Here is a 10,661-nt window from a genome sequence, read left to right as displayed (position 1 = left end):
CCTGAGTTCAAGTGATTCTCCTGCTTCAGCCTACCAAGTAGCTGGAATTACAGGCGCCTGCCACCACACCTGGCTAATTTTTGTATATTTAGTAGAGACGGGGTTTCACCATGTTGGCCAGGCTGGTCTTGAACTCCAGGTCTCAAATGATCTGCCCGCCTTGGCCTCCCAAAGTGCTGGGATTACAGGCGAGAGCCACCGCACCTAGCCTTCTACTCTTTATTTTGAAAAACAGCAAATTAAAAAAATGCAATGGTTCTCAATCAGCCTGGGCAACATAGTAAAACCCATCTCTACTTAAAATACAAAAAATTAGCCAGGCATGCTGGTACACACCTGTAATCCCAGCTACTCGGGAGACTGAGGCAGGAGAATCATTTGAACCAGGGAGGCAGAGGTTGCAGTGAGCCGAGATCATCTCACTGCACTCCAGTCTGGACAACAGAGTGAGACACTGTCTCAGAAAAAAAAAAAAAAAGCAATGAATTTCTGTATATTCTTCATGTAAATCACCAACTACAGTATTCACATGTTGCCACATTGCTCTATCATTCTCTCACTAGATATGTGTACATATTCTTGGTTTTTGATCATTCATTTCAGCAAAAGTTACAGTCATCATGGCCTTTACTTCTAAATAACTTCATGTATCTCCCAAAAGCAAGGACATTTTCTTACATAGCCACAATAACATGTGTTCTTTTATAAATGAACCTCAGTTTCAAAAAAACAAACTCAGTTTAAGAAAAACAAAAAATTAAAAATAAACTGAGGCAAATTAAATATTTTCTGTTTCAATACCTTGCACCCTGGGTTCAAAGACCTCCTTGCTCACTGAAGCTCACCTGCCCTGCTTGCCACTCATCCACACCCCAGAGCTGTGGCCCATCCCTGCTGGGGAACATTCCAGAAGACCCTTGACTCCTTGGCTCTGCTGAGCCTCAGCTTCCTGCTGGGGCTTTGAATGTCTTAGTGCCAATCTACACATTTCCTTCCTTCTCTGAAAGCCAACAAGTTGATCATTCAATTAACAGAACACTTAGATTACTGTCAAAGTTAACATCTTTATTTTATTACTGTAATAAGAAACTTTAAACTCTAAAGGTTTCAAATTATTTGTTCATAAAATCCCTTATGATTATTACTTATGTAAGCAGGGTCCATCTTTTAATTTAATAATTTTTCAACTGGAGCAATTCGTTCATTTCACATTTATCAAGCATCTACTATATTCCAGGCATTTCTGGAATTTACATAGCTAGTACAGGCCAAGCGCGGTGGCTCACACCTGTAATCTCAGCACTTTGGGAGACCGAGGCAGATGGATCACCTGAGGTCAAGAGTTCAAGACCCACCTAGCCAACATGGTTAAACCTTGTCTCTCCTAAAAATACAAAAATTAGTCACACCTGTAATCCCAGGTGTGCATTTGGGAGGCCGAGGCTGGTGGATCACGAGGTCAGGAGATCAAGACCATCCTGGTTAACACGGTGAAACCCCATCTCTACTAAAAATACAAAAAATTAGCCGGGCGTGTGGCAGGCGCCTGTAATCCCAGCTGCTCCAGAGGCTGAGGCAGGAGAATGGCGTGAACCCAGGAGGCGGAGCTTGCAGTGAGCGGAGATCGCCTCACTGCACTCCAGCCTGGGCGACAGAGAGACACTCTATCTCAAAAAAAAAAAAAAATTAGCCTGGCGTGGTGGCATGTGCCTGTGGTCCCAGCTACTCGGGAGCCTGAGGCAGGAGAATCACTTGAACTCAGGAGGCAGAGGTGCAGTGAGCCAACATTGCGCCGCTGCTCTCTAGCCTGGACAACAGAGCGAGGCTTTGTCTCAATAAATAAATAAATAAATACATACATACATACATACATACATACATACATACATAAAATAGCTAGTACATTTGAACAACTACTATGTCCCAGGTACTGGGACACCTAGGTTAATCCTCACAATGATTTCTATTCCAATTTTCCAGATGCATAAACTAAGAAGTTAAGTAACTTGCCCAACACCCAGGCAATCTGCCTCCATCTGGAACCTGTGTTCACAGGCACCAGGTAACACTGCTGGGCGAGCCTTAGGGGAAGCTCTTCTGTGGGGCCAGCAAGAGCACCCACACTGCTGAGATAGAGGGGACTCTTGCCTTAGGTGGGGCTGGTTGTTTCTGAAGGAAGGACTCCCCCAAAAGGCAATTCCATTTTCCCAGCTTCTGTGCTCTAGCAGATAAAATCGATAGCAGCAAAAAAATGGCACCTCTGTGTGTGTGTAATTTTTTCTGAAAAATTGACAATGCAGTCAACCTTAACTTGGCTTCTAGGACATTCTCGGTGTTCTCTTCCCTCTGGTCATGCCTCCTCTGTCTCCTTCATCAACCTTCACCCTGGTTTTCCATGTCCCAGGACCTCAAGGCTCTGTGCGGGTCCTTTTTCCCTCACGTCCTATCTGACATTTAAATTTCCCTCTGTGGCCAGGCACGATGGTTCACACCTGTAATCCCAGCACTCTAGGAGGCTGAGGTGGGCAAATTGCTTGAGTCCAGAAGTTCAAGCCCAGCCTGGCCAACACGTGAAACCCCCGTCTTTACTAAATATACTAAAAATTAGCCAGGCGTGGTGGTGCGTGCCTGTAGTCCCAGCTACTCAGGAGGCTGTGGCAGGAGAATTATCTGAACCCTGTCTGGGCAATCAGAGTGAGACCCTGTCTCAAAACAAAACAAAAAAAGGCCAGGTACGGTGGTTCACGCCTGTAATTCCAGCACTTTGGGAGGCTGAGGCGGCTGGATCACCTGAGGTCACGAGGTTCGAAACCAGCCTGACCAACATGGCAAAACCCCGTCTCTACTAAGTACAAAAAAGTAGCCAAGTATGGGGGCGCATGCCTGTAATCCCAGCTACTTGGGAGACTGAGGCAGGAGAATCACTTGAACCTGGGAGAGAGAGATTGCAGTGAACTGAGATCGCGCCATTGCACTCCAGCCCGGGCGATAACAGCGAAACTCCGTCTCAAAAAAAAAAAAGGAAAAAAAAAGTCCCCTCTGGATAGCGCAGGGCTCCATATTTTCCACGCTGCTCTGCAGCCTGTGTTACAGCGACATGGAGAACAAGCTGTTTGCCGGGATACGGCGGGACGGGCTGCTCCTGCGTTTGGTGGATGACTTCTTGTTGGTGACACCTCACCTCCCCCACGTAAAAAACTTCCTCAGGACCCTGGTCCTAGGTGTCCCTGAGTACGGCTGCGTGGTGAAATTGTGGAAGACGGTGGTAAACTTCCCTGTGGAAGACGAGGCCCTGGGTCGCGTGGCCTTTGTCTAGCTGCCGGCCCACGGCCTGTTCCCCTGAGGCAGCCTGCTGCTGGACACCCGACTCTGGAAGTGCGGAGCGACTACTCTAGCTATGCCCGGACCTCCATCAGAGCCAGTCTCACCTTCAACCAAGGCTTCAAGGCCGGGTGGAACATGTGTCCCTTGTGAACTCTTTGGGGTCTTGCGGCTGAAGTGTCACAGCCTTTTTCTGGATTTGCAGGTGAACAGCATCCAGACAGTGTGCACCAACATCTACAAGATCTTCCTGCGGCAGGCCTACAGGTTCCACACGTGTGCACTCCAGTTCCCGTTTTCAGAGGTGAAGCCAGCTGGACTTCCTGGGTCAAGTGGGGCCTTGGAGAATTTTTCTGTCTTACAAGGAGGATTGTAAAACACACCAATCGGTGCTCTGTAGCTAGCAAGAGGATTGTAAAATGCACCAATCAGCACTCTGTAAAATGCACCAATCAGCACTCTGTAAAATGCACCAATCAGCATTCTGTAAAATGCACCAATCAGCACTCTGTAAAATGCACCAATCAGCATTCTGTAAAATGCACCAATCAGCACTCTGTAAAATGCACCAATCAGCATTCTGTAAAATGCACCAATCAGCAGGAGTCTAAAAGTAGCCAATTGTGGGGAGGATTGAAAAAAGGGCACTCTGATAGGACAGAAATGAAACATGGGCGGGGACAAATAAGGGAATAAAAGCTGCCCACCCGGCAGCCCATCCCGGATCCCACCTACTAGAGGTGGTAGCAGGCTTGGGTATCTGCTCGTACCTTATGGGAGCTTTGTTGTGTTGCTTTTCACGTCATAATAAACTTTGCTACTGGTCACTCTTTGGACACCCACATTTTTGGGTTAAGAGCTGTGATATTCACCATGAAGGTGTTTGCGCTTCATTCTTGAAGTCAGGGAGACCACGAACCCACCAGCAGGAACCAACTCCAGACGCAGTTTCATCGGTAAGTTTGAAAGAATTACCCGTTTTTCCTGCGCGTCATCTCTGACACGGCTTCCCTCTGCTACCCCATTCTGGTAAAGCCAAGTAACACAGGAATGTCGCTGGGGGTCAGGGGCGCCGCTGGTCGTTTGTCTTCTGAGGCCGTGCAGTGGCCTTCCAGGTCAAGTTTACTAGACACCGTGTCACCTACGCCTACCTCCTGGGGTCGCTCGGGACAGCCCAGAAGCAGCTGAGTCGGAAGCTCCCAGGGACAACGCTGGCTGCTCTGGAGGCTGCAGCCAACCCAGCGTTGCCCTCAGACTTCAAAACCATTTTGGGCTGATGGCCGCCCACCCACAGCCCGGCCTAGCGAGGGCACCCCCAGCTCTCTCACACTGGGTTCTACGTCCGAGAGGGAGAGGGGCGGCCCGCACCGCTGGGAGTCTGAGGCCTGAGTGAGTGTCCAGCCGAGCCCTGAATGTCCAGCACACCCGCTATCCTCACTCCTCCCGGGCTGTCGCTCGGCTTCACCCCAAGTCCCGCTCCTCTTCACCAGGAGCCCGGCTTCCACTCCCCACAAGGGAATAGTCCCTTACCAGACTTGCCGTTCTCCACTCATTACCCTGACCTCCTCTGACGTCCACCCCCACCATCCAGGTAGAGACCCCGAGAAGGAGGACCCTGGGAGCTCTGGGAATTTGGGGTGACCAAGGGTGTGCCCTACACCTGGACGGGGGACCTTGGGGGTTACGCTGGGGGGCTGCGGGAGAAAATACTAAATCTGTTTTTCAGTTTTGAAAAAAAAATCTCCTCTGTGCTGGGCATCTCCCGTTTGCCCTCCGTTCTGCCTCCCTTTCTGTTCTGCAGGCTGCCCTGGAGAACTGCAGCAGGCTCGCTTTCCCTCGGTTTCCACATGGGTTTTGCCAGTGGGAGGCACAAGCAAGAGACCAGAGTGAAGCAGGGAGTTTATTCTTGAGGGGTCATTGAGCGTTGGTGGTGTTCCTTACTGAAGTCCACAGCTCCTATTAGAACACCCTCTCCGCATAGCCCTCTCTCTCTGGCTTCCAGTAATCTTTCAGGCCTATTGTAGTAGCAGCTCCCAGTATGCTGGCCCCAGGGTACTGCAGCCTTTGTTGTGTTTCCTTTTGTAATATTCCCTGTCCAGACCAGTCACCGTTTTCTAGAGCTGTACATTCAACTACGCATTCAGCCTCTTGACTTGAATTTCACACAGGTGCCTCAAATTCAAAACATGCACACCTGGGTTTTGTTACCTGGGGTTTTTTGTTTTCAGACAGGGTCTCACTGCCAGGGCTGGAGTGCAGTGATATGATCATGGTTCACTGCAGCTTTGACCTTCCAGGCTCAAGAGATTCTCCCACCTCAGCCTCCTGAGTATCTGGGACCACAGACACACACCGCCGCACCAAGCTAATTTAAAAAAAAATTTTTATAGAGGCTAGGAGCAGTGGTTCACACCTGTAATCCCAGCACTTTGGGAGACCGAAACGGGTGGATCACCTGAGGTCAGGAGTCTGAGAACCAGCCTGACCAACATGGTGAAACCATATTTGTACTGAAAATACAAAAAATTAGCCGGGCACGTTGGCAGGCACCTATAATCTCAGCTATTTGGGAGGCTGAGACAGGAGAATTGTTTGAACCTGGGAGGTGAAGGTTGTAATGAGCTGAGATCGCGGCACTGCACTCCAGCCTGGGTAACAAGAGTGAAACTCCTTTTCAAAAAAAAAAAAGTTTTCATGAAGACAAGGTCTCTCTGTGTTGCACAGGCTGGTCTTGAACACATAGACTCAAATGATCCTCTTGCCTCAACCTCTCAAAAGTGCTAGGATTACAGATGTGAGCCACCACAGCCAGTTTAGATTCTTAATATTTTACCCCAAACCGGGTCATTTCTGCAATTCTGTGTCTTCATGAATGGTTAAGTCCATCGATCCCACATGCTATCTTCCTCCCCATCCATCCTCTACCATCAAACCCTCTTAATTTTACCCCTTAAATATCTCTTAAAATTTCCCATTTCTGGCCATTTCTACTGCTGCCTATCCCAGATCAAAGTCACCACCATCCATGGCAATGGCCTGCAATGGCCTTGTGTGTTTTTGAGATGGAGTTTTGCTCTTGTTGCCCAGGCTGATGTTGGCTCACTGCAACCTCCGCCTCCCAGATTCAAATGATTCTCCTGCCTCAGTCTCCCAAGTAGCTGGGATTACAGGTGGCCCGTTCCACCATGCCCAGCTAATTTTTATATTTTTAGTAGAGATGGGGTTTCATTCACCATGTTGGCCAGACTGGTCTTGAACTCCTGGCCACAGGTAATCCACGCAACTTGGCCTCCCAAAGTGCTAGGATTACAGGCATGAGCCACCCGCCTGGCTGCAATGGCTTTTATAACTGTTCCCTGCATTCACTCTCACCCTTTTCATATCCATTCACCAGAACACTGATGCAGTGATCATTTTAAACCCAAACTCTGATATCGCATTCTTGCTTGAAACTTTTTAATGGATTATCACTGTTCTTAGGATATAAATCTTCATTATGAAAAACTTGGCTGGGCGCTGTGGTTCATGCCTGTAATTCTAGCACTTTGGGAGGCTGAAGAGATAGAATTGCTTGAGTCCAGAAGTTTAAGACCAGCCTGAGCAATGTAGTGAGACCCTGTCTTTGTTTTTTTTCTTTTTTGTGTGTTTTTTCATTTCTGCTTTTTTTTTTTTTTTTTTTTTTAAGATGGAGTCTTGCTCTGTTGCCCAGGCTAGAATGCAGTGGCTCAGTCTTGGCTCACTGCAACTTCCACCTCCCAGTTTCAAGCAATTCTTCTACCTCAGCCTCCCAAGTAGCTGGGATTACAGGCACACACCACCACACCTGGCTAATTTTTGTGTTTTTAGTAGAGACGGGTTTCACCGTGTTGGTCAGGCTGGTCTTGAACTACTGACCTCAAGTAATCCACCTGCCTCAGCCTCCCAAAGTAGTGGGATTACAGGAGTGAGCCACCATGCCCGGCCTCATTTCTTTTTGCATCTTTGTCCTTTTTTTTAGTCTTTTATTTTCTACCCATCTCCATTTTTTAATTAATATATATACAAATTTTAAAAAGGAAAAAAAATTGTACACGAGTATTCAGAGCAGGATTATTCATAATAGCTAAAAGTGGAAATAACTTGAATGTCCATCAACTAATGATAAATAAAATATAGCTTAGCCATACAGTGCAGTATTATTTGGCCATGGAAGTAATGAAGTACGAATACATGCTAGAGTGTGGATGAACCTTGAAAACATTATATTAAGTGAAAGAAGCAAGGCACAAAATATCGCATACCATATAATTCCATTTATAGAAATGTCCAGAGTAGGCAAATCCAGAGACAGAAAGTAGATTGGTGGTTGCCTAAGGCTAGATGTTTGGGGGAAATGGAGAGTGCTGAAGGCTGCAGGGGTTTTTTTAGGGTGATGAAAATGTTCTGAAATTGACTGTGGTTATTGTGCAACTCTGTGAACATACTAAAAACCAATGAATTGTATTTTTTTCGTTTATTGATTTTTTTTCTATTTAAAAATTTTTTTTTTTTTTTAAGACAGAGTCTCACTCTGTTGCCCAGGCTGGGGCACAGTGGCATGGTCATAGCTCACTGCAGCCTCAACCTCCTGGGCTCAAGAGATCTTCCCAACTTAGCCTCTAGAGTATTGGGAATACAGGTACGTACCACCATGCCTGGGTAACTTTTTAATTTTTCGTAGAGATGAAGTTGCACTATGTTGCCCAGGCTAATCTCAAAATCCTGGCCTCAAGCAATCTTCCCACCTTGGCTTCCCAAAGTGCTGGGATTATAGGCATGAGCCACCGTGCCCGGCTGAATTATACATCATTTCATTTCAGTTCAGTTCATTTCAGTTCATTTCGACGTAGTTTTGCTCTTGTCCCCCAGGCTGGAGTGCAATGGTGTGATCTCGGCTCACTGCAACCTCACCTCCCAGGTTATGTTAATTAGCTAGATTGAGCCATCCCACAATATATACATATTTCAGAACATCATGTTGTACATGATAAATATATACAGTTTTTTTTTTTTTTTGAGATAGAGTCTCGCTCTGTTGCCCAGGCTGGAATGCAGTGGCATGATCTCAGCTCACTGCAGCCTCCACATCCCAGATTCAAGCGATTCTCCTGCCTCAGCCTCCTGAGTAGCTGGGATTACAGGCACCCACCACCACACCCAGCTAATTTTTATGTTTTTAGTGGAGACGGGATTTCACAGTGTTGGCCAGGCTGGTCTCAAACTCCTGACTTCAAGTGATCTACCCATCTTGGCCTCCCAAAGTGCTGGGATTACAGGCATGAGTCACTGCACCCTGCCTTTTATTTTCATTTTTATTTTTTTGAGATGGAGTCTCACTCTGTCACCCAGGCTGGAGTGCAGTGGTGCAGTCTCAGCTCACTGCAACCTCCACATCCTGGATTCAAGCAACTCTCCTGCCTCAGCCTCCCGAGTAGCTGGGATTACAGGCGTGTGCCACCGTACCCAGCTAATTGTTTGTATTTTTAGTAGAGACAGTGTTTCAGCATGTTGGCCAGGTGGTCTTGAACTCCTGGCCTCAAATGATCCACCTGTCTCTGCCTCCCAAAGTGCTGGGATTACAGGCATGAGCCACCTCAACCAGCTACCAAATTGTGCATTTTAAATGGATGAATTTTGTGCTGTGTGAATTATATCTCAATAATGCTCATATAGCCTCTGAAAGCTTACTTCAACTGGACCTTGTCTACCGCACCTTACCTGGTCAACCTTAACCTCATTCCACAAAGCACGGCTCAATGTTCTTTTGGTTCCTCCAATGCAGCATGCTGCAGCCCTCCTCCGAGCTTGGGCTTTTACACACCCCCCTTCTTAGAGCACTCTTCTGCCTCTTCACATAATTCACTCCTCCACATTGATATCACTTTCTCAAGGAAGCCTCCCTGCCCACCCACCCTGAGTGATGATCAAGTTCCTCTTCTGGGCCTGCCAAAGCACCCCTTTTACTTTGCTCTCTACCAAACGTCACTTTGTGATGATTTGAATCATGTCCGTCTTCCCCACTAAACTAGGCCCCATGAAGGCAGCTCCATGCCTGCTTTGCTCACCCTTGCGCTTAACCCCTGTGCCTAGCCCTGGCCTAACACATGAGGAGGCCTCCAGATATCTTGGTTGAATAATAAATGAGCACTGTATTACTGTTTGCCCCCAACTTGGAAAACAAATGATAGGTTCAACAATTCTAGAGCTGCACAAATGACTCAACAAAAACATGTTCGTAGGCACTCCCAACTTGAAATTAGAAGGTTGGAAACTCAGAGGACGGAACAGGCTTAGATAGAAACATTGGCCTCTTCCCAGGAAAGTTCTCCCCAGGAGGTGGGGAGCAAACTCTCCAAGCAGCCAATTACTGGGAACTCATGACTAAGCCCTGTTGCTGTTTATCAAGATACAGACTGACTCTCAGAAGTTCTAGGGTGAACCAAATCCTGCTTCAACCTCATGGGCTTTCAGCGTAGGACTTCTTTTTGTTGGTGATCGCACACCCTACTGGTGGCTTAACCAATACATTGCCTCAGCCCCGTGACACTCCAGCTCCCCATCCCTTTTATGATGCTTCAAGTATCATAAAAGCAGAGAAAAATCATATATATCAGAAAATCATAAACTTTTTTGTTCTGAGGTCTTTCACACACTGAACTTATTTTCCATAATTGTCAATTGTAAATAAATGTAATTACTATGTTCCTTTTTTGATGTCAAATTGTTGCAATTTGGACAGTGGCTTCCTTATCCTTCTACCATTGCTGACCTAAAATCCTTGTGTTCTAGGCCCATTCTAAATTGTCCTTGTTCCAAGACACAGAATCAGCCACCCCCTAAGAAGTCTCATTTCCTTTTGATGGGTGCATGAAAGTGGGAGGTTGGTGGAAGAAATGCTGTTAATGGGCTAGGTGCAGTGGCTTAGCCTGTAATCCCAACACTTTGGAAGGCTGAGGCAGGTGGATCACCTAAGGTCAGGAGTTCATGACCAGCCTGGCCAACATGGTGAAACCCCATATCTACTAAAAACACAAAGAATTAGCTGGGCGTGGTGGTGTGTGCCTGTAATCCCAGCTACTCAGGAGGCTGAGGCAGGAGAATTGCTTGAACCCAGGAAGCGGAGGTTGCAGTGAGCTGAGATTGTGCCACTGCATTCCAGCCTGGGCAACAGAGACTCCATCTCAAAAAGAAAAGAAAAATGATGTGGCTGGGGCACAGTGGCTCACGCCTGTAATCCCGGTACTTTGGGAGGCCGAGGCAGATGGATCACAAGGTCAGGAGTTCGAGACCAGCTTGGCCATTATGGTGAAACCCCATCTCTA

General features: G+C 47.1%; 1 pseudogene; it reads left to right on the top strand.

Annotated features, from left to right (window-relative positions):
* Nucleotides 1-4,598, top strand: part of LOC105503139 — a 5,623-nt pseudogene extending 1,025 nt beyond the window's left edge.
* Nucleotides 4,599-10,661: the final 6,063 nt, after the last annotated feature.

This window comes from Colobus angolensis, unplaced genomic scaffold (genome assembly GCF_000951035.1).
Source record: "Colobus angolensis palliatus isolate OR3802 unplaced genomic scaffold, Cang.pa_1.0 Scaffold83, whole genome shotgun sequence".
Taxonomy (NCBI): domain Eukaryota; kingdom Metazoa; phylum Chordata; class Mammalia; order Primates; family Cercopithecidae; genus Colobus; species Colobus angolensis.
The sequence above is the reverse complement of the archived record's forward strand: the minus strand, read 5'-3'. Positions and strand labels throughout refer to the sequence as shown.